The sequence below is a fragment of the Coturnix japonica genome, chromosome 2, assembly GCF_054131305.1.
Source record: "Coturnix japonica strain WE chromosome 2, WE-NBRP24, whole genome shotgun sequence".
NCBI lineage: Eukaryota > Metazoa > Chordata > Aves > Galliformes > Phasianidae > Coturnix > Coturnix japonica.
In genome coordinates this window covers 114,107,194-114,134,300 of record NC_140664.1, presented here as the reverse complement: position 1 = coordinate 114,134,300, position 27,107 = coordinate 114,107,194, and the positions used below count along the sequence as shown (strand labels likewise).

The 27,107-nt window shown below is 32.8% G+C and overlaps 1 protein-coding gene and 1 long non-coding RNA gene across 3 annotated transcripts in view; both read right to left on the bottom strand.

Moving 5' to 3' along the window:
* The window catches only part of DGKB (diacylglycerol kinase beta), a 325,927-nt gene extending 321,978 nt beyond the window's left edge, over positions 1–3,949 (bottom strand). The window contains exons 1-2 of the mRNA XM_032443169.2: positions 3,838–3,949; positions 717–859 (exon numbers count right to left, since the gene is read on the bottom strand). The gene's annotated coding sequence lies outside the window, so the exon portion shown is untranslated. The remainder of the gene's footprint in view (positions 1–716; positions 860–3,837) is intronic.
* Positions 3,950–5,343: 1,394 nt separating this feature from the next.
* LOC116653033 (uncharacterized) lies at positions 5,344–25,555 on the bottom strand. Of its 2 annotated transcripts, none has more exons than XR_004306416.2 (4): positions 25,443–25,555; positions 11,625–11,690; positions 9,165–9,249; positions 5,344–5,454 (listed from the first exon to the last, which is right to left on the bottom strand). It is a non-coding gene; the product is annotated as an uncharacterized LOC116653033 (long non-coding RNA). The 2 variants fall into 2 exon arrangements; XR_004306415.2 differs by lacking the exon at positions 25,443–25,555 and adding an exon at positions 17,195–17,306.
* Between the last annotated feature and the right edge of the window lie 1,552 nt (positions 25,556–27,107).

The window sequence follows — 27,107 nt, the reverse complement described above, 5'->3', positions numbered from 1 at the left end:
AAGACTATTAAACTCTATAAATTCTTTAATATTCAGCTAGGCTGGAGTTAAGGGGCAAAAAGCATTTACTTTATATTTCTTGACACAGCATTATAGCAGTGACATGCAAAATTTTTTCACTGCTCCTCCTTGTATATATACACAGAATATCTAAAAGAAGCATCTGGCTAACTGTTATTAAAGAAAGATTTTAATGGAATATGTCAAAGATGGTTTTAAATTTGAAAAGATGATTTTAAAACATTAATGATCATCTGTATATTTACTGAACGTCTCAACTATGCAAACAGACATAGCATGTCCTTAAAACAATTGCTGAATCAGAGCACACATTTGGGAATTACTAACATTCAAAAACCAAGGTAAGTTATTATAGGAAAGCTTTATTTTATATGTAAATAATCAGCAATCTAAGTGTAATATATTCTCTGGTAAACGGTAATCATTTCACAGTCCTGATAGCCTGAATTATTAGATGTTATTAGATCACTATATGCACCTTGCACAAAGATCATTCCTGTTAATAAAATAAAAAATGAAAAACATATTGATAAGTTCTTGGCTTTCGTTGTCTTGATTCATGGAATTACAGTGAAAATAGAAACAGTGCAAATGGTAAACTTCCATGTTCTTGCAGCACATGGTAAAGAGCAGAGATAGCAAGAAATATATAGAGTACTAACAGTATTTCAAAATTCCTTGTATTCAAAAAATACCTTGTAAGAAGTAAGCATTGGAAAGAGAACAGAAATGGACATTCCAGCATTCGAAGTTTCACTAACCCGTCAGCAGTTTTAAAACAAACTCTTTTGCAACTCAGTATCCCCATGTTGTTTCCACAGTAGCTTTTTGGAGACCCCTATAGAAATATTAAAGCAGATGTGTTACTAAAAATGTTCCATTACAGATCCTTTAGATAACTTGCTTTATATATATATAATATACTTATACTATATAAGTATATATATATAAGTATACTATATAAGTATACTACTTATACTATAAGTAAGTATATATAAGATATATATATATATCACTGTAATTCCATGAACCTTTCTGTTTCCTGATTCATCATTGATTCCTTGGATCTTTAGTCAGCTGTTGTCTTTGTAAGACATCACTTTTCCTCTCCATAATAAAAAGGTTTGTATATTTTTAATGATTTGTTAAAGTTCTACACTGCCATTTATCATGTGTATTCTGTTCTGTATTACTTGTGTCAACTGATAAATTAAGGGAAAAAGTGGATGTTCTCAGTTCTCTTCTGTTCAGTCTTATCATAGATAGTGTAGGCAGATGATTCTTACAAACATCAACTATGTACATATTCATTTATCCACTTACTTATAGACACATGGCAAGCTACTGCTGCCTTTCTTTGATCTACCTGTAGGAATATATATATATTACATATATATAAAAAGCAAGTTATCTAAAGGATCTGTAATGGAACATTTTTTAGTAATATATATATACATATATATAATATAATATAATATAATATAATATAATATAATATAATATAATATAATATAATATAATATAATATAATATAATATAATATATATTGTATGTTATATATATATATATATTTAATTTGTAAGCCTTTTTATACGTCCTACCAGAAAATACCATTAAAATGTTCATATTTGTTATGTGATCATTTATGTTTTATGATATGTTTTATGTGATGTTCTACATACAGTTGAAAGAATGTATGAAAAAGCAGTTGAAAGTATGTATGAAAAATCATTCTCCACTGACTTCTATGGAAATAAATACAAACAGATTCCAGGGGTATATTTAGCATTTTGTCATCTTTTGCTCTTGTATATTATTTTACAGAACACGCTATTTAACAGCTAAGTTCTATTTTCACTATTGTTAGAGCTACCAATATAAATAACTCTAGACGTACACCATACAAATAAGGTTAAAATAGTCATTTTAAGAGTAACAGGATCCTCTGAAAAAAGCATTTAGTGGTATGCTTAGATATATTCCACTTCTGTTGTTGGCCCATTAATTAACTAATATTTGGGATCTATGCATGCAAAACCAGCACTATGATTTAAGACTGTGATTTTTAGTCAGAATGTGTTTTCCCCCCTCTGGGTAACAAAAATGCTACATTTAAAGACAACCACAGCTTCCTTAAAAAACATAAATAAATAAATAAATAAATAAATAAATAAATAAATAAATTACAGATCAATGTTTCACATCTGTCTGGGCCTTCAGTGGTACATTTTCTTTCATATCCCCCAGGGGAGACTAAGTATAGCAACCATGTTTCAAGCATTCCCAGTCTAAACTCAGGATCGAGGTCTGTACAAACCACAGGAGAATTGATTGTATTTACATAGAAATACAGACACAGGGCGAAGTGGTAGTGTTCCAAAAACTTTACAGAATCTCAGAATAGCTGTGGTTAAAAGGGACCTCTAGAGGTCAGCTGATCCAACCCTCCTGGCTCAAGCAGGTTCACCTAGAATAGATTTCCCAGGGTTGCTCAGCAGTTGAAGTGCATGGTGGGGGTGCCCCAGTACAGACCTCTTGTTCTCAACGAATACACACTTGCAACTCTTGCCTTATAGGAAGATAATTAATTTTTTATTATTTCCTGTGAATGGAGACCAATGTAGAAAAATTAACTGGACCAAAACCAGAATAATAATACAGTATTCACATACTTTCAGAAAGACAAAGAACTACTGCAATTTTGGATATCTGAATATGTGCAACTTCTAAGGAGTTTTGAAGGACAAAAGACACTGAACTTCACATTAGGCAGTAGGAGCCACACACTAGAAATTAGATTATAAATGTTTGCCTAAACATATCTAAACAATTTTTCATACCATTTTGAAGAGCAAGCCCTTATTTCCTTATGTATATTTTACTTCTCTGATTGATCTTATCCAAATCCACAAATTCTTCTGCTGTGGAATCTCATAAAGCAGTGAGCACAGTAGAGTTTGATATCTGGTTTTGGTATCTAAGAGTCCATGTATGTATTATTCACCCAATCTATAGAAACCCCAACCTTAGAGCTTTGTAGCAAAAGAAATGTCTGTTTCTAAATAGTAAATTAAACACAAATTGGGTAACCAAACAACAAATACAGTCCATGAATTTCCTACCTCCTGAATGCAAATCTTAATTACACTTTTTAGGCTAATTATTCTATGCTTAAATTATAAGCAAGTATATTACAAACTGACATTATCACCATTTTCTGTAATTCAGCATTTTTTATTATAGTTTAGCTTTATCAACTCTGAAAGGCTGAGAATTATCTGCTCCAATGTATAAAAAACACTTCAACTTTTATTAATTTTGATGAGCCCCTATTTTCATGAGTAGTCTGTCTATCTTGGATGGAATCACTACTGCCAGTCTGCTAATATGAATAAACATGCACAGCCCATTTCACAGAACACAAAACAGTTCTGATATTGAAAATTTTGCTCATTTCTGCCACTTATTTATTCAGGTTTATTATGTGGAAAGTAAATCCTTGATATTGTATGTATGCATATGTATGAACAGTCATCCACCTGCACGGAGCTATTTTTGGTGCAGTGCTTTAGCACTTGTGAGTCGGAATTTCAGAACTTATCTAGAGTTTTCAGCCTTTAATGATTAGTCCTTGATCCTTCTGTAGGAGGCTCACCTGACACAGATAATAAGGAAGGTAGGCTTGATGCAGGAGAATGGGAGATACAGAATACATTGTGCCTGACAATTCCAAATAGTGCTGCAACGAGCAGAGCTCCTGTGATGTAAGTAGCTGTGAAATAAGGAATTGGTACAGGGTCTTCTTCAGTTCCTCACCTGAATCACCTTCAGAAAATGTAAATTCAGCTTGAAACTGCCAAGTCCAACTTCCTTGCTTCTGTGTTGTTGTTTTTCCCCCAGTTATGTGATATTAAAGCTACAAAATAAATAAATAAATAAATAAAATAAAATAAAGTATGTGTTTCATACAGAAACATGGATTAGCAGGGCAATATAGACATGTCTGTTACTGATAACTGCTTGCTGTAATTTCACAATAAGTTATCAGAAAATCATTTCATAATGTATTGTATTCCAAACATTCAAACATAACATAAAATACAGCAGTGACACATATAGCAAGTATAGAAATCAGAAATAATCAAGTAAGAGCTGTACACTGGTACAGAGAATAAACAATGTTGAACAACTAGGAAGACCAGGAAATAAGCTCTGATTCTATTTATATATTGTTATATTTAAGAGCCATGTTCTCTAGCACTTCTGAATAAACAATATTCTTGCACAGGGGAAAGTATTTAAGATTAATTTCCAAGAGGAATTCATGAACTGGAAGCCTTCTATAACATAAAATATCAATCAGAAAAATGTTCTACTAATATGTAAAACTATTCAGAAGTCTACATATGAACTAATAACATTTGTTGTTCAGCTTGTCTGCAGCCAGCTTTAAGTCTCTTTAAGAGAAATGAGGTTTTGATGTTCCTACTCCCTGTTTTTAAACAGTGTTCAAAAAGAGAGGTCAGTTCTAACTAGATTTGACATACAGTTAAGAGGCACAGAAGAACAGAACTCAGGAGTAATACATTCATATAATTTCTATGAAAACCAGTGACCAAGCAGGTGAGAGACACCCAGCTTAGCACCTTAACTGGAAGAAAGGTTTCAACATGACCACAGTTAATTATCCTGCTTGGTCTTTCAGCTGACCCACATGCACACTGTATGAGGCAGGGCAAATTTAGGATCTTTCTGTATAAGCACAAGTATTTCAATTTACCCAATATGAGACCTATTCAAAGCTGAAAGTACTAGAGACAGAATGCCTGGCATGAAGCAGTTAGAAGTGGAAGACAGAGGATAAATGCATTCAGGAGGCTGGGGCTGTACAAGTCCTCTGTCCCTGTACAAATAATCAGTGAGGTATTGTAGAGTTGCACTGTAGCCCTTTGCAGACACTCATATCCCCACAGGTTCTTCAAAATGCCATCACTAAGTGTGGCAAAGCTGACCACAAAATGACACATTTTAAATTTAGAAGTGTTGCAGCAAAACAATTTTAATTTGCTAAGACAACCATTAATTACTCAAAGCTTCTTCTTAAATAACTGAGCTATGTTCTCAGCCTGAGGGACAAATCTATTCTCACAATAGGAAAATCTGCAAAGTTTGTCAAAAGAGAAATTATGCAAAGCTACTTCATCCTCCTTAAAGAGATGGTGGCCCACATTTAAGAGAAATGCTGAGCTTTGATTTGACTAAAAATCATACCAAATAAGATCTCAGGTATAACTTTAAAATCCCACATTTCATGTTATTTTTAAAATTAAATTTCACATATTAGAGGCTACATATGGCAATATGATACATAAAAATAGAGGTATCTCTCTTAAGCAGTATAAGAGAATTGTTCTTCAGTCTTCAATCTTCTTTCTAGAAAAATAAAAAAATAAACAATCCAGTTAGCCATATGCAAAGTAATGAAAGAATACCTTAAAGTAATGTCAGAGAGAAAGCTGAGGAATTTAATCAGGTGAAATGACTGATTTTCCATACACAAGAAAATAAATAACGATAAAAGAAGAAATAGAAAATTATCTGCAAATTAAAGAGAATCTTGAAATGTGTATTTAAAAAAAAAAAAGTATTTAAAAATATAACAATAACAAAAAAAAGAAAAGAAAAGGAAAAGAAAAGAAAAGAGAAGAAAAGAAAAGAAAAAAAGAAAAGAAAAGAAAAGAAAAGGAAAAGAAAAGAAAAGAAAAGAAAAGAAAAGAAAAGAAAAGAAAAGAAAAGAAAAGAAAAGAAAAGAAAAGAAAAGAAAAGAAAAGAAGAGAAAAGAAAAGAAAAGAAAAGAAAAAAGGCTTTATTATGTATTTTGTTTAAATTATTGTCAAGGTCTATGAGGAGTTTATGTAATTTTAATAGTGTCTGAAATTAGATAACAGTGCATAAAAACCCCTAAAATATGATGATAGTTTTTTCAGGAAGCATGTGGCATGATGTTACTTGCCTCAAGTTCCTGCTGAGAAGCCAGGAATTAAAGGATGGGTAAAAAGAAAATCACTTTCAAACTGGCAAAGGAACAAATATTGCATGTTCATCCAAATTATACATCTGAATAAGAAGTGTTTTATCCTAAATCCTAAGAAAAGTAACTTTGAGAAATACTTTCTTACCAAAAGGCATTAAGAAGGCTACAGAAGTAGAAATAGTAAGTTATGCCGTAGTTCTATCTGCTCTCCTCTTTGCAAACTGACAGATTAAGCTTTCAAAAAAAACATAATTCATAAAAGAAGAGCTAGATAATAAATACTGACTGTAAAATCACTTGCAAGGAAGCAACACTTTGCTGATGCCATCACCCTGTATTGTTTTTAATTGAGCTGTCAACTGAGATTAAGTTATTTGAAAGGGTCTTTCTATTCAATTAAGCTTCTTAATAAAAGTAATTGCTTTTCTAATTTCCCATTGGGCTATTACAGTATAATCCAGTATCAACTGGAAAAAACTAGAGACTCAATCATCTCAATTGATATTTGGAATGGGCCTATAGCATCAGCTATAGCCTTGGCAAAATAGTATGTAGGCAAGAATGAAACTGTATATGTTGCAGGAGAATTAATAGGGTAAAACTCAGCCTTTAATAATTAAGATGTGACAAGAAAATGGTTTCATATTATTAGGTTCCCCTTAAATTGATATACTTTAAAAAGCAAATGAAAGGAAGGGGAAGCGCAGCAGCATTTCCTCACAAAAGCATGATCAGATAGCTGAAGACTAACTAAGCTAAGAGTGAAATGAAAGTACAGATGAAAGTATGTGTACAGTTCTTACTGAAATGTTGAGATATTTCTTCACATAAGAAAAAAGCCCTACATGAAATTTCTAATTTCTGGAATACATGATGTCTGGGCAAAGAGTTCCCTCAGTTTCTAGATGATTATATAACTCTTGTTCCAGTGTGCAAATTTGATGCAGTTAGCATCAAATAAAACAGATAGCCAGTTTCTGTGGGCCTCCAATGAAAGTCAAAAATAGATGGGTTGCAAAACAAATGGAAGCTTTCAGAGTACTTTTTTTTTTTTTTAATTATTTTTGATATCTCTGAGATTCCTACTACTTGAGTTCTTTTCCAACAAATGTCTTTTGCCTAAATGCGAGTTAGATAAAATAGTTCCTATTTGTATGGTGCCTGGCACACATACAGTACAAGTCACCGTAGGTTTAGGAAATTCTACTGAGATCACTGAAAGGTATCCTGGAAACAGCACTTAACTAAAAGTCAGTCTTCTGGAAGCATGCAGTTCAGTATAAACCAGAGAAGGAGATTTCTAAGTTCTTCTCAGCTTTCCTTCTTGCAAAGCAAAAAGCACTAAAAATCTCAGGTGCAGTACCATTTAATTAACTTTCTACCTAGAACCACAGACTGGCTTTCCACAGAATTATGGATAAACTGTCATCCACATAGGCACTCCACAAGAATCAGTTTAACTAATTATTCAAAAATATTTAGAAGGTTTTTGTGCATGTATTTTTTTCTGTTCTGTCTTATAACAGGCTGCCTTAAATACTTATATTTTAACCTAATTCTTTTCTTATAATTAGAAACCATAACTATTTCAGCATATTTTCAGAATACTAAGCACTGTACATATGTCTAACTAGGGACTTCTAATGCAAAATTTGCAATGCACAGAATGCTAAGCTGCTCTGAATTGAAGCAATGCAATTGCTTTGGGGAAGGGAACATAAAATAATATGTATTTTATGTTAGATGACTACACCACAGGACATTCCATAATCAGCTAAACTACTGGCTCATTATCTCTTTCATAACTATGCCAAAATAAGATATTTTGCAAAATGAATCTTAAACTTTGTAAAACAAATAAAAATCTAGCTTTATTACTCATGAATTAACAATATAAAAAAATTACTTCTTATATACAGAACATAATACTTTAATTAAAAAGAAATTTCAAGCACTGATTTTAAACATGCATGTTAATGTAAAAAAAAAAATGCCTGCTATGCAAAGTGATTCATACTCCAGAAGTGTTACATGCAGTATAAGCAGAAGTGTGTAGGCATTTACAAGATACAGATAGGAAGTTCTCCTACCTCAGTGTATTTGCAGTCTAATGTTAAGACACATTTCTTCCACTGCCAGTAGTTAACCTCCTTCTGCATGCCAGTTAGTATTGCTTTCCATATTAATAATTTTATGATTCTACATTAGAATGGCTGGACAAGACCTCTAAGATCATCCATCCAACCACCAACCTACCACCAATACTGCCTACTAACCCATTTCCCGAAGTACCACATCTACATGTTTCTTGAACACCTCGAGAGAGTTACATTTCCTTGGGCATCCTACTCCAGTGCTTGACCATTATTTTATAGAAAAAGTTTTTCCTAAAAAACAACCTGAACCCCTCTTCCTACAGCGGGATTCTTATTGGGTGATTCATTTTGTATTTTTCTGCATATCTTGTGTGGATTTAATTTTTATTCTGTGTACATATGTATATATATATTTACTAGAACGACAAGAAATATTTCCTACTCTATATATGTAGATAATATATTTACAAAGGCATCCAGTTAAACTACTGTGGTTTGTGAAGATGCCTTACTTAGAGGCATTAAGATAATTGTACACAGTTCAAGAGCTACCCTCACCTCAAAAAATTTATGAAATAACTATATACCTCCAGAAGTTCAAGATATGAAAGAACTTTGCAAAGGATGTATATCCTGAGTAGATCAGTATATACACACAGCAGTATAGCAACAACTGCATGCATCTTCATGGAGTTCCATTAATTATAGAATGAGTAATTTTTTAATCTTATTTTTCTTCACAAGCTATGAATATTTTTAGTGATAATTAAATAATATTTTAAAATATGTATTAAAAAAGGAAAAAAAATATAGAAGAATAAAGGAAAGGAAAGTATCATAAAATTTGACCAGAGTAATAGCACCAAACTGTATTTTGCATTATGTTGAATTATCAATTCAGTTATTTTAACAGGTGCTTGATTTACCAGTGTGTAATGTGGCTCTTTGAACAACAGCACTTAGTAGTGAGAAAAATTATTTCAGGGGCTATACTTGATTGCAAATGCACTTACCACCCACAGCTCTGCGCATCTTCCTTTCATTAACAGCAGTGGAATATCAACTTAGATCAGAAGGAGAACAGTACATTTGAATTACCTGATAGATTTGAAGCAGGTAGGACATGGTTTCAGAAACTGTCCTTATTTCTGGATTCAATTTCCTTTATTTTGCAAGTTAAAACATTTGAACTTTAGACTTCTGTAGTACACGCATTTATATATGAAATACAAGGCTAAATAAAATTTACAGCAACTGTGTCCTTTTTAAAAATGTAGCTGCTTTTGCCAAGAGTGTGGTTCCAATAGAATCAAAGAATCACCAAGGTTGGAAAAGATCTACAAGATCATCCAGTCCAACCATCTGCCTCACTAAACCATGTCCCTCAGTACAACGTTGAAACCTTTCTTGAACACACCCAAGATACCTGACTCCACCATCTCATTGGGCAGCCCATTTCAGAGTGACCACTCTTTCAGATAAGTAGTATTTCCTAACATCCAACTTGAATCAAGGTGTTTTCATCACTGAATCACTGCATTCTTCATCAGCAAGTCATTTTGCCTTGCTTTAATAATCACTTAAAGTCTGTATCAGGGGGGATGGAGCATATAAAGAGAGGAAGACTGCTCAATTAAAAATAATTTTTAAAAAAGAAAGATAAACCTTGTGTTGTAGTAACAAAGATTAGTGGAATCAGTACTCTAGAATAAAACTAATAAAAGTGTGTAAACTGCAGGAGACAGAACAACTGTGAAGTTACATTAAATGAAACCAACTGGCAAATGTGAAAATAGTATACATCAGCAAAGGCAGATGGTGTCTCTAAACCTAATTTTCTTTAACCACTATGTACCCTGAAAAATTCAATCTTTGCAAATAAGACACCTTTACAGATAAATTTAGTAGAAATGACATTCATTTACACTTGGCACTAATCCTAACCATCTTCAAATAGCAATCGAAACCCATATTGTATCATCTGAATGGTGCAAAATTTATGTGATTCTACCACTAACACTTTTGCAGTTTACACAACTGAAAATAGTTTTGTCTGCATCTCGGATAACATGCACTGCCTCAGATCAGCAGTTTTCCATTCAAGCTTTAATCAAAACAATACACTGAGCATTCACATGGGGCATTAGATAAGCCTTTTGCTAGAAGCTGACTCAGAATGTCTGCATTCATTCAAATGCTTCTGGAAAACGTTTTTTAACTAAATGCATACATTTCTGCTACTCAGTAAGAAGGATTATTCTGTGAAGGTGAACTTGCTGCAAGAGTGCAAACTTTATTAAAACACATTATCAAACAAATGAGAAAAAAGCACAGAAAGAATTTCAATATCTCTAATTCTATTTCTATCTTACTGATGGTATCAAAACATATTCCCTTATGAGTCACATATAACATACTCATTTTCATTTGAAAGTTTTCTGGTCATCAACACAATTTCCAATATACCCAGCTAAACTAAAGATCAACCATAGGAACTGAATGGTCTTCTTCAAGATTTTCTTCTATAGCAAGGACATTTTTATTTATTACTAGTAATTATTAACTGATTTATGTATTCTGTTAAAATATCTAAGAATGTCCGTGGAATGGAAAGTTATTGAACTGCCATAAACAAAGTGAAAAATACCAACCTAGGTGCAGTTAATAACAACATAATATTACAACCTGGAAAAACTATAGCATTACATCATTAATCTCCATAGGAAAAAAAAATACTAGATGTAAGTTACACAAAAATAGTGATGGTCACATACCAAAGAAAGAAAGATTTGCTTTCCTATCCCAAAGATCAGGGCTCAACAAAGACTGCAAAAGGAGGGATCTCCAAGAAGAGATCCAGCCCTTGAGGCAACCAGCATGTAAATGAGGATGAGGGAGAGATGAAACCTGCCTTGTTCCAACCCTTCCAGTCATACAGGTTAATTGATTTCACCCATTCTCCCAGAGCTGGCTTTGTCCCTTCACCAAATGCTCAATCATTGATTCAGGCCATGACTTATCAATTACCATACAATCTGTAATAGATGCTTATTTATTTATTTTTAACTGCAGGCAATTTGGGAAATATTTTAGTTAAGAAATTGGAGTACTTATAAGTGAAATGGTATCTTTATAACTCCATCTATAAGTCTACAGAATCAATCTGTGAAAAGATAAGAGAATATCAAATGTATACATTAAATGTTCTCTTCCGGGATGCTTTAAATAGCAGCTATCTTAATACATTTTAGAGCAAGAAAGGAAAATTAAACCTTGAGTTACAGAAAGGACAAACTGTGCCTCACAACAATTATATCAGGACACCATGTTGGTAAACAACTGACAGGTGCAAAGCACTGCCTTAGCAAATAGATTACAAATGAAAGCAGTCATTAAATGAGCTATGTTTTGAATGTAAAATTCAAGCTCTTCATTGTCTTAGACAAGCATCCAGCACTTTCACAGATACTTACATCCACTGTGAGTTAGTACTGTGCAGAAATTCCACAGGGTGAAGTAGGTGGCAGGATCAATTTCTCCTGCAGAAACATGCATGATGAGAAGGGGATTTATTTTTAAATTTAACTTTGCATAATAGCTTTAAATTTTCTATTATGTTGTTAACTATGAATACATTTTGTTCTATCTTCACACAGGTGCATAGGACCTATTCTTTCTTTTAAAAAACTTACTTAAGTACTTAATTTGCTGATAGATTTAAAATACAAATTAATTACTTGTCACTTGGGATAAACAGGCTCTATAACAAGCACAAAAAAAAAAAGTTAGAAATTTGTCATGTTATCAAAAAAAAACCTCCTATGGAAATTCAGTTTCAATAAGATTTGCAGCATGTGATTTACACTGAATAAATGAGCCTTACAGTTAAATCTTTTTCCGTATTCCCTATTATACATTCCTCTTCCCCTCTCACACTGCATATTCTTCACCTAGGAATCAATTCTACTTTGTTTCACCTGGAAGAACAGCCTTGTCCAACTTCAGAAGAGTCTGCAGAATCTTTTTGAACATCTTTGTATGCATAATACAATCAACAGGCAACTTAAAAAAACCGCTTAAAGATAAGTGACAACCACTTCATTTTCGGAATGAATATAAATAATGTATTCAAAATCCAAGTAATAATAACTCGTGTGCATAAAACAGCAGGGATTGTGCTTAGCTCCTCAGTCCTTACAATCTTGATTCATTGTTCCTGTAGAAATCTCTTCTCAGTATAACACATTTAAGCTCAATGTAACCCCACTTGAGTTTGTATCTTCTAGATATTAATAGCCTTCTGAGACTGTGGGTTTTCTTCAGAAGGACAACAAAGCTTTCAGTATAAAGTAAGAAATGAACATTTAGAATACTAACTTGTCAGTAAATTGGCTTTTTGATGGTGCTATTTGATTTCTATTTGCAGGAGAAATGTCGATACATTGGCAAATATATAAATTCTCTCTATATAAGTATCAGTTCCGGAAGATGTGCTTCATTTTTTATGGCCTAGAACTGTTACGACTGATATAGCTGCTATTTAGAAAGCAAAAGTTCACCTTTGACAAAATAGCATGTATATTAATATTTATTGCAATATCATTGTCAATTTCAAATGACTACATAGTGCTGATATAATGCTGAAAGACTGCTTTGAAGCTTTCACATAGGAAACAGTTTCAGAGATATCAGCAGGCTGCTTCCATGTGGCACATTTCCAGATAGTGAATATCAGAGTCAGTGGTTGGTGGAAAAGAATAGGTATTTTGTTCTCAAATGAGACAGAACAGTTTTTTCCACTAGTCAAGTTATCTACACTTGCAAATTGCTGAGATGCACTGGTCAATTTGTTCATTCATCCATTCAAAGAAAAAAAGCTGTTAAATCCAGTTTAGTTCAAGAGTCAAAAAGCCTATTCTTAAATCCTGCCTTCCCTTATCATCCCAAATAATTCTGAAGAGGTGGTGAGAAATGTAATTTTACTTCTTTATAAGCATGGAATGTATGCTCTTTTTTATCTTGTATGATTATGGTTAAAAAAAAAAAAAAAAAAAAGTATCCCAGAAAAAGCCTACAGAAATGAGAATCAGGAAATAATTTTCATACAGTTGTTAAGGAAAGTTTCACTGGCATACTTATAGCAATCAAATTTCAACGGGCATCTTGCTGATAAAGTTTTGTTTACTACGACTTTCCTGACTGATGTTACTATGAAAACTTTAAAGATATAATGGGAAATATATCCCCAGAAATAATTTCACACATTTCAATAGTTAGACTCTGAAGAAAACTAAAGTAGAGTAAAAACAAACAAACAAACAAACAAACAAACAAGCAAAACAACAACAACAATGAAAATAACCAACAAATCCACACAGATTTCTTGAAGAATTTTGCTACATTGTGGCAGGAGTGAATGTTTTCATTTCTCTAGTGGTAGCCTACATGAATTTATTATAAATGCTCTTTTAATGGAAAAAAAAAGAGCAGATATTATAATCATTTTAAGACTTGTAAACATTGAGAAATTATAGATCCCCTGCATGTTAATTGTTTCAAAGCATCTGGCAGTCTTACATTCCTTCCTCACAAATAATCTTGAAATTAAGCAACTGAGATGACATTATTGTAACTACATGAACAAACAAATTTGAAGCTGTTCTTTGAGCTTGACCCGCTGTCAAGCTGGAAGCAAATACTGAGTGGGGTCTGTCCAGGATCCAATATTATTCAATATATTCATTAATTACCTGGATGATGGAACAAACAGTACACTTATTAAATTTAGAGACAATACCAAGCTGAAAGCATCTGCAGGCACTTTAGTGAATAAGATTTGAACTGAAAGTTACCTTGACAAATTGTAAAAGTGGTCATCAAAAATATAAATAAATAAATAAATAAAAGAAGAAGAAAGAAAGGAAGAAAGAGAACAAGGAAAACATGCTGTTCAATAAAGAAAAATACAAAGTATCCCATGTAGCAATAATCCTTAGCTGGAAAAAAACAGAAGTAGGAACAATTGAATATGCCTCACATTTGCAGCGGGTAATGAATCATAGAGACAGTGAGAGTCAAAACCATCATATTGTATATGCAGGATCATTTTACAAAAGAAATGTTAAATGATCCTATTTGATACCAGCATAGTTCAGTCTCCAGAATTTCTGTGGAACCTGTCTAGGGCAGAATGAATTTTAATACATCAGAAATATTTAATAGAAGAAATAAAACTTATTTCTTACCTTCTGAACTTATTTAAACTAAGAAATAAAGTTTACCTTACAGTATGCAGAATTTGAACTCTGTTTTTTGCAATAATTTTCTTTCTCAGCAGAAAACAACATTGTAGAATTGCTTTATCTTCAGGTATAGGAAGTATACTACAAACTGAATTGTATGTATTAAACAATACCACAGACATTTGATCGCAGAGATAATATTTTTTGATGAAGAATGAGCCACAGAGGTCACATACATACAAAACCACAAACTGAAGCATGAATGTTCTTTTTTTTTTTTTTTTTTTTTTTTTTTTTTCCCAAAGAGCTTGTGAATGAAAAATGGCATGCTACTGTAACCAAAGTAAGCAGAATTTATAGGAGCAACATTTAGTAATATGTCAGGGCCACCAACACTCTATACAGTCATGACTGTTCCCACTTTCACTAATGCAAGGAATAAATTCAGGAAAGATAGGACAGTCATGCCTGCCACCTCTTCTATTTTGCTCATCAGAAATTATCTTCCATGGCAAAAAATAGTTAAACACCTCTAAATACATAATCCACAGAATATATCTAGAAGACTGGTTATTTTTACATATAATCTAAAGAGAAGTTGAAATCATTAGGATAAACAAAAAAGTTCATTCTACCTCCATCATTAGGATCATTGAAATAATTTTCATAATTTAAACTATTTATTTATTGTCTTTTTATTCTGCTTGAGCAATGAAATTAAACAAAAGAAATACACACTTGTTGATAAGCAATTTGCGATGTCCAGCCTAACTCTGGTGAATACAACTCATTCCATCTATGTAATTAAAATATTCCATGATTATTTTAACCAAGGGGAGCAAAACTCTAAGTATTAATAAAGCTCTATGATTGTGAAACAAGCTTGCTTCTTCTATTCATAACGGCACATGCCTGATGTATCTTTGCAGAATCAAATATTCAGATAGGACCCAGTTTACAATTTCTTTATTAGAGTTTCATTTCCATTTCAGTTAAGCCTTAATGATTTATGCCCGGTATAATTACTTTCTAGAAGTTAAAACTAGATATTTTCCTGCCTTTGAACCACAGTTGATCTAAATGCTTTAGAATGTATTCTTCTGAAATAGTACATGAACTCTTCACGAGCCCTTGTTCATATGCATTGTAATTCAGCTGTACAATGTCATGTTTATTATCACTTGCATTGTATAATGGAAGATATGTTCAGATAAGCAGTTATTAGTGCTGATGCTGGGAAAAGAAGCTCTTTATTCCTGTTGTTTTTGGAGCAGTTACAGTCATTGTAACAAATGAATTATGCACCCAACCTTGTACAAGGATGAAGATTTGCCCTTAATTCTTGTTTCCTATGAAGTTATGGGACTAAGTCAGAGTTCTGGAAACAGTCTTCATGCAAATGCTATGTTGCTCTTAAAAACAGGAAGTGCAAAACATACATGGGATTAGATAAATTGTACTAGCTACCTTTCATGCAAATGTCTTTATTTTAACAGAGCAAGTCTAGGAGTAAAGTTTTACTCAGTATAGGACATCAGAATTGGACTTTAATGCTAGTTATGCTAACTAGAAAGGAAGCCAAGGCAATCACTTAAATTCTTACAGTATCAGTTGATTTCCCCAGCAAAAAGAAATAAAAAGGAAATGCAGTAAGAACTCTTGTAAAACCACTTACATTTTTGGAAATTCTTAATTGGGAAATATATTTACATTGTTTAAATATTTAAATGATTTAAATATTTTATATTCATCATGTTTATATTTCTATAAAAATAAATATCACCTGCTTCAGTGAAAAACCTTTGCAAAATCTATTATTCATGCTCATTTAATCAAACAAATTAAAGAAAATTAGTTGTACTTTCTAATAAGTATTAAAGTGTTAATCCTGTAAACTTGTTAGGATTGGGTCTGTTGAGGCATGCTACTGAGTGTGGCATGTTTACTTTAGGAGTAATTTTATATATTCAAGTCAAACAGAAAAGCTTTTAGTACTCTGCTCAGCTACTGTGAAATAGTTTCATTTCTGCTATTCTCTTGAGATCCAGACTCAAAGAGCTTAAGATAAAAGCAATGGGAAGATCAGACCTTTATGACAGAAAGTTTAGAGATGCAATTACTGGCTTATGTAAGAGGGTAAGAAGCAAAATAGAAAATGTAGGAAATATGGGGAGAGATAAGTCATGAAACCTGTTCTTTTACACTGGTTTATCTGTCATGACAGAAACATGTTTATCATATTGAGCTAAAATGCCTCAGCTCCCACAAGCCCACCTTTTATGCAGCAACTGATGTGAGAGTAGCTCACTTTCCCCAGGTCCATGCTGTTCTGTTTTCTCCGAAAACAGAAAGAATGTAATGGGCATACCTTGTCTGTGTGTGTGGGAAGGGCATGCTCACAACCTATGGTCCTGTACAAGGGGAAGGACATATTCCCATATCTTTACTGTGTGCTGACTAGAAAAGATGGTGGTCTGCCATTAATACTGCTATTAGTAGAGGTAGTGGGAAATTTGTCTCCAGCTATCTTATCAGATCTTGACCACTGGTATTTTTTCCATTGGTGCTAAAAAATAAGTTACATCAACTCATTTCAGAAGTAGGGGAGGTCATCATGAGCTAGTACATAATACAAGAATAATGAACTATTATTAGCATTGTTCATGAGTGGTTTTTAAAGCCCAAACCTGCTTATTTATTTATTTATGATTAGCCATTGTCCATTTCTATTTGAAATTTTTCAAAGTATTTTACTAAAAATGTGTATCACAAAAGACAGTGGTTAAAAAAGATGAACTTACACAGGAGCATAGCTGCAGGATGAAAAACATTCCTCACTTTCTGAATGACAGCACAGAGATTTTCCTATACATAAGGATGGATAAAGTGAAATCAGCTGTAGTAAGATAGTAACGTTTCCCTAAGAATCTGTGGGAAGAAAAATATTCTTTTTAAAACAACCATAATGTTTTGCCCTCAATCCATTCCAGTCTTTTAATCCTTACGTAATGTATTTTTGTTTGTTTGTTTGTGTGTTCTTAATGAGATACAGAATAATAGAGCCCTAGAACATGACACCTTTCTAACATGGGGGGCTAGCATACTCCAAAGGTTGATCTTTAACTGTCATACTTTAAACATTCTTTAAATTTCTCTTAATCATCACAATGCAAGATATTCTTCTATATGTAAATGAACTGAAACTCATGACTTTCTGCCATGATGTTAACAAGCTAAAAAGTAACAACTATTCACAGCACAGCTTTTTTTGGAATAGACAAATAAGATTGCAGTGTTTCCAAGTCACGAATAAATTCCTATATTTCCTCTTCTCTTTTCTTTTAAATAGATTCAATTGATACAACCCACTCACTGCCATCTACCATCATTAGTAATTCCAAAAACAGCGAAGAACTAAAACTTATCCTCAAGCAAGTAGAATTTGCCAAGGCTCAAAAACACTAAAATTTTTTCATTAGAACTTTTATGCCTTAACCTGGCAAACTCTTTATACCAGTCAGAAAGTACTTGTATTTGATATAATAATACAGAAATGCATTTAGAGTATTAGACATCTACTGGCTATCTTAACTGTAGCTTTCCATAGAGACAGGCTTCAGTGGAACATCTAGAACACCAGTACACTGACGCCCTATATATGCTGCATAGCAAATTAGAACTACTTTATATAAACTAATTGTAACTGACAAAATCAAAACTATTTGATGTTAACGAGTTGAAGTTTCGTACTGATTCTAGTGGAAGCTGCCTAGTGCAAGTTATTTTTATGAAAAATATAGGAGGAAATATTTGAGGTTGATGCACAAATTCATGAAACTCACTTAGGACAAAAGAGTTTTCAGGTTACTACTAGGATAGTAGACACTGTTTATGGGAATGGGTATGACTGCCTCATGAGATTTGATATTCACCCCTATCCCTGACAAAACATATGCCATCTAGAAATAAATAAATTACAAGTATTAACAGAAAAAGGGAAATGAGGCTGAAATCAGTCTTGGAACAATTTTCTTCCAGCAAATTGTATTTCTTAAAAGCTACTGAATCTGGTCTCATCAAAAGAAAATGTCACAGACTCTCAAAAGTAAAGGACAGACAATTCTACAGATTATTGGATCATGTACTATTTATAGGCATCTAACCTTTTCAGCCTCAAAGAAAAGCAAATAGAACAGTTGTGTCATAGATTCAAGCCCCAAATTAGAGTAATTTTGTAGTGTTATTGTATTTTATTAATCACACATACTCAGCAAAACACTGAGTCACCACTAGCGTGAACATTCCATTGTCATAGTAAATAAAACTACCATATTTAAATACTCCAAAATAAACAAATATGTAAATACCTGATTTTTTTGTTTGTTTGTTTTTACACATCCTTTATCTTCTCCTTGTATACTGACAACATATTGTTTCCAGTAACCATTTAACAAAACAGAGTTTGAGTAATAACTGAGAGGGAAATCACGTATGTTCTACAGTTCTGAAGGCAAACAATTCTAACAATTATATTCAATTCATTGCCTAATTTAGGTCTTATTTGGAAAAAAAAAGTCACAGAAAAGACATGAGGTACAAGATAGGACCAGTGAAATTATAGGAAAACTATCAGTTTTGGTTGTATGAGTGATAATGGAACTAATTGCATTGAACAGGCAGAGGAATCTGCAGTGCTTGAATACTTGCACCTAGCACTGATGGATTTCAGCAACAACTGTGAAGTAAACAACTGACCTCTCCCTCTCTTTTTATTTATTTATTTATTTATTTATTTATTTATTTATTTATTTATTTATTTATTTCCCTTGTTTGCTTCTTTAATTGTTCTTTCAAATTATGTGTTGAAGTACTCCAGAACAACTTCCAACAAGTGGATAAATAAAACGAAATGCTTTATCTCCTTTATGCTCCTCATTTTCAATGTAATTTTCATTGCAATTCACTAAAATAGCATTTCAGCTGTCTAAAAATAGTGAAAAAAATAATAAAATTAAAAGTGGATAGATCTGAAAACACCTTCCCTCTCCCAAACTGAGTGAAGAGTACCACAATTCAACTACTGTATATCTCACCACTATTTCAAACACTGTCAGATTTGAAATTCAGACACTCCAATGTTCCACACCATGTTATTGAAACTATTTCCAGCTTTGATGAGCTAACAGTTATGTCCATTTCATAACAAATATAAGTGTCCTTAAATGACTGCCCAAGATTCATGCATGTGTGAACCAAATTGCTCTGCAAGGATTGTCCAGAACTTAAGAAGGAAAGGGGTTAGACTTCTATCAAAGTATCAGCTTGTGGCATGAATGAACCATAATTGAGCGGTGGAAAGATTGCATCTGTTTTCAGTTCACTCCCAAATATTTATTCATTATATTTTCTGTGTTAGCAGTTTAGTTGTAATTTCTTTTAATTCAATCATCTCCAAATAAGGAGGAAATTTACTGCTTTTCTGAACCAGAAATCTTCCCATCTTATAGCAGTACAGCAGTATGATTTCCAGCACTGACCTCCTTGGCAGGAATTGCAGCACACGTAAGATAAAATATCATGCACTACTGGCCATAAGAATATTGTCATGATTTCTACACTGTTGCTGTGTGCTTACCTAGTTTTACCTAGTTTATTAAGAAAATCAGCAATTTTATAAATGTGAAGTATTTCTCATTTTATAAATGTGAAGTATTTCTCATTTTATAAATGTGAAGTATTTCTCAAGAAACGAGTGATCTTCAAGCATTAAGAAAGTAACTACCTTAGAAATTCCTTACTTTGATTAACAAGACACAATACTGTCCTAAACAAAAAAGATATTTGTTCTAATTCCTATTTTCTATCCCAATATTATATGCCAAAAGAATATCAGATAATCACGAGGAACTAAATCAGTGTCTAGAGGAATTTATATCATCATCAACAGGTCAAGAACTTAGATATTCACTTCATTCAGTTAATATGCGTGAACTGAAAGACTACAAGTGAGTGTTTTTATATGTTGAAATGTGTCTGTATGAAGACTTTCACTGACTTCAGTCAAGCAGCTCACGTGAAGAAAATCTCATCAGTGTAAATAAGTTCTGTGCAATCTAGACTTCAGTAATTTCATAACCCTTCAAGCTGTTTTTGCAAATGAACTAAGAAAGCTTTCATTATATGAAATGAAAAACTTGTGATAACAAGGCTGTCACATTATTTCACTCTTCAAACAGACAGATTACATTATTAAAAAAGATATCTTAGAAATTGTTTTCATCAGTTGTTTGCATGATCTGAAGCCCCTTATTTCACAGTTTTCTTCACAGTCTAAACTCTGTTTAACCCACTTGTCCAGTCATTTAAATCTCTTCACAGTAGGTTAGCACCTAATGTCTCTGAAAATTTATATCGCTGATATACATTTTAAAAATCAGTTTGCTAATTTTCCTTCATGGTTATCTGCAAGATATAGGCATTACCAGAGGGTGAGTCATCTGACTTCTCTCAGGATAATATTCACTTTTCTCAAGGGCTGCACTTTTTTTCTTGATTCAGTACAGTGGAGTCCAACTGAAGCACAGAGGATTCCAAAAATAATTGTAGCTGAAGTTAGCACAGATTTGATGCACAATTTGTTTTCTTCATTTCTTGTCTACTGCTGTCTCTCTACATGCACTGTAGTTACAGCACTGAGGGAGCACAGTTAACATAATACTAAAAACCAAAGGAGAAAATATAACTTGAGAGAAAACTCTGAATTACTGTCCTCACAAATGAGGGTAACCAACAAACAGAAGCATCAAATAGTTATGGTTTCCAAAATTTGTGCTTTTGAAAGATGAAGCAGTTAAATACCACACAAAACAGTTAATCACAACTGTATATAATTTAACTATAATAATTGAACTAATGCTACTTTAAGAGTGAAAAAAACAACAAGATACTTCACTTTTACCAAGCTCATCACCATAACTTGGGGACACCACAGCAGAGGAAGTCATGGAAGTTTGCAAATGGTTCTTTCTTGAAATATTAATTAGAACAGATTTAAATATCTTGAAGAAATAAATTTTCTAATTTCCTTTTTAAGAGCGCAAAAGTTTGGCAAAGAAGAAAGAAATAATTACTTGAATGCATGAATGCTACTGAACAATGAACAACAAACAATCATGCAATTTCAGCAATTTTAAGGAAGCATAAAGCCCACCTAGACAAAGAAAACATTAGCATTCCTTTGACACTTCATCTCAGTGGCTTTGTCTGACAAGGTTTCAGACAGAATATAATATCTCTCAGACCTGTCAGCCCTGACAAGAAACTCCAGTGACAAGAATAATCATAAATTGTATGAGATCCTCACTCTGATTGAAGTGGTTTATTCCAGGATAATTTTAAACAGAGCTGGCTATATAACTTGCTTTTTTGTGCTACTTAAAATCTAACCTTTTCTTTTGTAAAGTGTACACTTCAAACAAAAATAAACATTTCTTAATGGAAGAACACAGTCTTAGATAAAGAATTTGCTGTTATTAAAATGAAGATGACCTGCTGTTTTGTTTGTGGTTCTCAGAAGTTCCTCATTACTTTTTGTCTCTCCTTTCTGTCTCTCTGGCTCTCAAATCTTTTTTGCTCAACTTCCTTCAATCTTCAGTATTTCCCACAATCTGGATTTTAGCATCCAGTAAAAAATATTACACACAAGCAGTGAGATAAAGACTCCCACGCATAATGTAAGATATTACAGAGTGCCATTCTTTCTGTATATTCTGAGACTGATAAACAAGAGCCAGCTAAAGAAAAATGTAGATTAAAGAAATCATAAGACGTTGCAAAAACTTTTTTTTTTTTTTTTTTTTTTTTCTCTTCATAAAGCCATAAGTTGTTAGAACCTGTAATTCTTATCTTTAAAAGAAGTCTGGATCTCCCTTGAGCAGTGCTTCCTCCATCTTTGGTAGATTCATGAGTCTAATTCTTTATGCCTCTGAAGAATAAAACTTATACACCCATTTCTAAAATAAAATTTAATCAAACACTAATGGATTATAAATAGTCTGTTAGCCTTCATTTGTGTACTTTTTTTTTCTTTCTTTTTTTTTTTTTTTTTTTTTTTTTTTCTTCTTTATTTTTTATTATAGAGCCACAAAAATACTTAAGAAACTGCAGTACCTCTCTTATGAGGAAAGACCAAGAGTACTGGGACTTTTAAGAAGGCTCTTAGGCATCTCATCAATGTATGTAAACACCCAAAAGGAGGACACAGAAACAGGAACCAGGTGATTTTCAGTGGTGTCCAGTGACAGAACAAGAGGCAGCTGATGCTGAAACACTAGGGTTTCCATTTAAACATCACAAAATACTTATTTGCTATGAGGGTGACTAACCATTGGCACAGGTTCCTCAGAATGATTCTGAATGGTGGACCTGCTTGAATATGGGGGTTAGATGAGATGACCTCCAGGGGTCTGTCAAATCCTGTCTAGGATTTGAGAGAAAGAATCCTTATAAGTACACATCTAATACAGTAGTATCAAAAGGAGAGTATTGACAGGATTGAGTTAAAGAAAGATACTTTATCAGAATTTGAGCTCTGTTACATATAAGATTACATGCAGAATGTTTTGCACTGATTCATCAGTGACAATATAGTGTTACATCAATCATTGTATTTTGGGTCTACAAGATTTGGAGGAGACTAAAGTATTTGGGAAAATGCTGCTTGTTGTATAAAGACAACAAGAAAAATGAGAAGATTACTCAAGTAACTGAAGAGTATATTTTCTCCACTGTATTTACAGATGACTCCATAGCTATTACTATTATCTATATCTTTTATCTGGAAAAAGAGAGAGTACAAAGTGTGTTATATATTTGTAAACAGACACAGAAATAATTGTTCGAAACTGAATGTGAAAGTTTGTTACACAAAAAAAGATGACAAGACAATTCATTACTAGATCCACATTCTGTCTAGAGATGTACACATGCTGACATAACAAATGAAAGAACTGAGGAACAGATACAAAATGAAAGTGTTCAATGTTATTGTAGGTCATAACTAATTCTTGCAAAGAACTGCTTCACAGGTTTTGCCACAGGAGCAGTAAAAGAAGGCACAGTACAAAGCAGGTTAGTAGCAATCCATGAATGAATCTCAGATTTTCCACTAGTTATTAACCTGTCAACATTTGGAATCTTTACTCTTCCTTTCTCAACTAATTCTCTGAAAAGGTGAGTGTAGATCTGTTTGAAATATCCACTATTTTAAAAGAATTTACACCAGAGTTGAGTGGCATTAAAATAGGAGGTCAACTTCCAGCTTACTTTTGATGAGGCATGCTTGGAATTGTACTAAAAACCATCTGAAAGAAAATTCATGATTTCCCCTGTGTAGATTATTCATATGTAAGGACTGAACTGAACTAATGTGAAGATATGATAAATTTAAATTGGAATTTGCTACTGTGAAAATCAAACTTCAAATAAAAATGTTATCCTAAATAATCCCTAAGTATCAAAAAGTATAAAACTAAGAAATTGAAAGTTCTAGTGTCAACACTATGGAAATCTTATAAACTCTGTATTCCATATCTACATACGTTAATGGAGAACAAAATATGAAGATAATCCAAGCTGACACATTCAAATAATAACTGAGGCCTTAATCCCACTGCCTACCAGATGCATTTTGTCAGATCTTATACCTAGTAGGAAAGCTAAGAGATTAAACTTGTTTGAACCAACTTCAGGTCTCTCAGCAGTGTGGTAAAAACTGAATTTTCCTATCCAAGTCATACATGGTCGAGATCTGAGCACAGTTGGAAAGAAGACAGCTGCTGGAACTAGAATGGAGCTCAGGGGAGCTGGTCTTGCAGCCTTCTCAAGTCAGCAAAGAAATGGAGAGAAAACAACTCCCAGATGAAGCAGCTCCCTGCTCCAGCTTCTGTACCTCTAAGCCTCAGTCACAGCAGGATTTTCTTAGGTCACTCAGTGGGAAAAACTACCTCTTACAGCCTGCTGCTCTGGCATCTTCCTACCTCACCTACAGCAACAATCCATCCACAGAGCAATCTGTGTTCTTACTGTACCCAAGCAAGTGATTCCAGCTGAAACATCAGCACTGAGTACATGCTGTTTCTTCTAAGTCCCTTCTAGATACAGGCCACACACACAGTGGTCTCACATGGACCAGTGGGAAAGAGAGCCAAAGGACATTTCTCTCTCTGAAGATCAATCTACCTTGCTTGTCTTTACCACTGACTTTATTCAGAGGTTATTCAAAAGATACTATTCAAAGGATTCCCCATTTCAGTTGATTTAATTAAGGTTATTATGTGCACAAATTGCTTTAGGAAAATATGATTTAGGTTTACTTGAATGTTAATATCATGTTGGTACTATCTGTTTCTAAACAGCTAATATAAATAATTGGCACTATGCCTTGTTAATACATCTGAAAAAGAAAAAAAAAAAAAAAAAGTAATATTGTTTAATGAAGTCAGAGAAAACATCGTTTTGTGACTCATGATATTTTTAAGGATGAAAAATTTTCACAAACCTTTCTCCCAGAACCAGTACAACATTTCTGATGTGGCAAAACTCAAACATTAAACTCTATGAGATAGAAGAAATCAAACAGAAAATAAACTGGGTCTGTGGGTGATTCAATGTAAATGAAGTACGGTACATCACAGGTTCTTTGGCTTAGGTGAAGCAGCACTGAGACAAAAGATGGATAGATTATTTGAAATGGAAAGGACAGAAATAATAATACAGAAAACAAAATAATCTCCCCAAACCCCAAGATTTTAGAAGTTTTAGAAATTAAGCTACCTAGAAGCTTAATTACACAAATTCCACTTCCATATGTTTCCTCCTTTCTTAGATAAAATTCCTGCCATACTTTTGAGAAATATATAAAAACCTTTTTTTTTTTTTTTTTTGCATTTAAATACTTGTGATTCAGAGCATGCGGATATTTTTCATCTTTTTTTTACTAGCTGAAGCATAAAAGCATATTGTTCTTCAGTAATAACATATTGCTCTTACCTTTCTTGAAAAACTAGCCTGTCAGTTCTTTGAGAATACCTGGATTCAACATCTATATCAAATCACAGAACCTTATATGAAAACTTGTGCAAGGCATGAGTCTCACCTTTATATGCAAAAAACCAAAACCAAAAACAAAGCAATAATAATAAAAAAGAAGAAGAAGAAAAAAAAAAGACTATAAATGACAGATCCTTTTGCAAGGTAGGCTAGAGTGACTAGTTCTTGTCATAATGTTGTCATAGTGACAGTGACATCAATATACTTCATGACAATCAGTACAGCAATTTATCTGGAGTAAACATCAGCTTTGATTCCCAAGTGTATTTCGTTCTGATCTCCTTTTCACGTTTTATTAGAATATGTATATATATATATATATTTACACTATTCCTTGGTTCAAATATAGCTGTACTAATTCTGACTGTAAGAAACATTATCAAAAAATAATTTTTAAAAAGTGCAACAACAAACAAAATGGAAGAACATGAAGCAAAATAGTTTGTATGTAGAATTTATTTATAAGAATTAAAATCTCAGACATTGTTCATTAAAACAATGCAGAGCATTCAATCAAATGATAAGATAGCAAGTTTATAAAAAGAAAATTAAAAAGTGACAGAATATTAATAAAGACTTCATAATCAGAAATAGTTTTGAAACTAAGTAGATAAGCTGGTTAACGAAGGAATGGAGTTCCTCATTACCTACTCTAAGACTTTTGAACTTCAGTCTTAGGAAGGTTTTAGTTTGGTGCCAACAAAAAAGGTAAACATAAACTATAAAGAATTAAGGTATATATAATTCTTATGTTTGTTTTCAGTACTACTGGCCAATTATAGAGAATAAATACTGAATGAAATATATCATTGGTATTACTCAATACTTTCCTTATTTGTTTGGATGTTACTAAATACATTTAAGAATTAAGCTGAACTAAAACAATTTAAAAATATCTTTAGCCACATGTGATCCTTATTTAATTAGGGGAGGGGAAAAAAAAAAAAAAGAAAAAAAAAGAATGCATCTGATCAGAAAAATAGTAACTAAAAATATGAGGATTATCTCATTTCCCTCTGTCTTTGGATTGATTTTAAATTCGTGAAGACTGAAAGGAGAATAAGGAGGGGAAATAGACTAAAATAGAATTCTTGTTTCAGAATTTTATAAAACCAACTTAAATTCAATAAAAGTATACATAGAAGTATCTGAGACCCAGTACATAGGCTGCCAGATTTTATTTTAAGATTATACCAAGCAGAAATGCTACAATTTATTTTGAAATGTGATTATTTCACTATGTGATAAACAAAACTTACGCTCTTATTACCAGCAGAACAGTTAATGGGAGGCCTTATTGCCTCAGGATTTTATAACTATCCCTAAATGATTATATTACAGGCTCTGAAAAGTTTGAACAGAAGTTTATTATGAAGTATGAGCCAAAAATTAGATAGTTCTTGGTCCTGTGAGTCGGTACTTGGCACAAGTACGTTTATATCACAGTATGCCTATACTGAATAAAGAAAAACAGCCTTATGGATCTAACCATGCAAACTGGGAATAAGAACAGTAGTCTATGTTCCATTAAGAACACAAAACAAAGAACTGTACTGATCTAAAATTATTCTGACCAACTGTGCATCCACCTGAATACACAGACAC